This window comes from Dioscorea cayenensis, chromosome 15 (genome assembly GCF_009730915.1).
Source record: "Dioscorea cayenensis subsp. rotundata cultivar TDr96_F1 chromosome 15, TDr96_F1_v2_PseudoChromosome.rev07_lg8_w22 25.fasta, whole genome shotgun sequence".
Classification (NCBI taxonomy): Eukaryota; Viridiplantae; Streptophyta; class Magnoliopsida; order Dioscoreales; family Dioscoreaceae; genus Dioscorea; species Dioscorea cayenensis.
The window spans coordinates 16,024,074-16,025,714 of record NC_052485.1 but is presented as its reverse complement, the minus strand read 5'-3'; the positions used below and the strand labels follow the sequence as shown (position 1 = coordinate 16,025,714).

General features: G+C 43.7%; 1 non-coding gene across 1 annotated transcript; it reads left to right on the top strand.

Annotated features, from left to right (window-relative positions):
- Positions 1-840: 840 nt before the first annotated feature.
- On the top strand, positions 841-947 carry LOC120278234. The gene has a single exon (XR_005541576.1). It is a non-coding gene; the product is annotated as a small nucleolar RNA R71 (small nucleolar RNA).
- Positions 948-1,641: the final 694 nt, after the last annotated feature.

The following is a 1,641-nucleotide window of genomic DNA, read 5'->3' as shown; positions in this document are numbered from 1 at the left end:
TATGTAAAACATGCATAAAAACATGTTCACTCAAGCACTTATCAAAAGCCTACCTTCAACCTCACGACCACTTCCCAAAGTCATTGCCTTCACATGCTTTCTAGGATTGGTCTCGGTATTCTCGGCAAGCTTCCTTGTGGCCTTTCCGATAGAGACTTCGCAATCTGCCCCACTTGATTTTCAAGATTATGCAAAGAGGCGGTATGGTTGTGAAGTGTAGCCTCAACTGATTGAAACCTTGTATCTGATAATTGCACAAACCTAGTCAAGACCTTCTCCAAATCGGTCATTCAGGTCTCCAAACCTGAAACTCGGTTTTCCATGTTTGGGGCTTGTTGTTGTTGGAAACCCGGTGGCACCATGGCCTTTTGTTGACCTTGGTTACTCCATGAAAAATTGGGATGATTCTTCCAACCCGGATTGTAGGTGTTGCTATATGGATTCCCTTGGTTCCTCATTGCATTACACACAAAATCGACATTCTCAACCGAAGATGCATCACCAATAGAGATCAGGTAATCAGAGAGAGCATGTCCTCCACCACACCCGGTGTAAGTAGTCACAGCCGCCACTTTATTCGAAGTTAGAAGATCTAACTTCTTACTCAATGATTCCACTTGAGCCGCCAATGAAGTTACTGCATCTATCTCATGGAGCCGGGCCACCTTTTTCTTCTCCATAGCATTCCATTGGTAGCTATTTAACCCCATTTCTTCAATTAGTTGACGGGCCTCACCGGGAGTCTTGCTACCTAAGGTACCTCCTGCTGTCGCATCCAAGAGTTACCTTGTACTCGGATTCAACCCATTGTAAAAGGTCTGAACAATCATCCACTAAAGGAATCCGTGTTGCGGGTACTTTCTTAGGAGCTCCTTGAACCTTTCCCACGTCTCAAATAGAGACTCAAATTCCGATTGTACAAAGGACGAGATCTCATTCCTAAGCTTTGTAGATTTTCCGGGAGGGAAACGGGCCAGAAAAGCTTCTACAATCTCCTCCCATGTGGTAATCGATGCTCTAGGTAATGAGTGTAGCCACTGCTTCTCTCTCCCCTTTAAGGAAAATGGGAAGGCTCTCAACTTGATGGCATCATCCGTCACCTCGTTTATCTTAAGCATATCACACACCTCGAGAAAGTTCTCTATATGATTGCTTGGATCCTCATCGGCCAAACCATTGAACTGTATGGATTGCTGCAACATGTGGATGAATGACAGATTTAGCTCGAAAATCTGAGCTATAATCGGGGACGCACAATACTCGATTGTGTCCCTAATACTGAAGGTCTGGCATAATCAGATTATGTCCGCTGTTGCTCATTTTGTTCTACCATGTTTTTAGATTCTTCTACTTCCAAATCAGCTAGATTAGATGGTTCTTGAACAAGTTCTTTCCCTTTTCTTCTAAGTATACGTTCAAGCTAGGGATCTCCTTCAATCAATATTGAGGGGTTCCCTCGGGTCATAACCTGGAGCTACACCGAAAAGAAAGAAAAAGAAATCAGAACAATGATAGAATAAGAAGAAATGAATGAATAACTAAGAAAACAAAGTGCAAAGTATCCAAACGCCTACTCCCCAGCAACGACGCCAAAAATTTGGCAACGCCCCTTGCGTATGTCCCGCAAGTGCACGGGTTTAT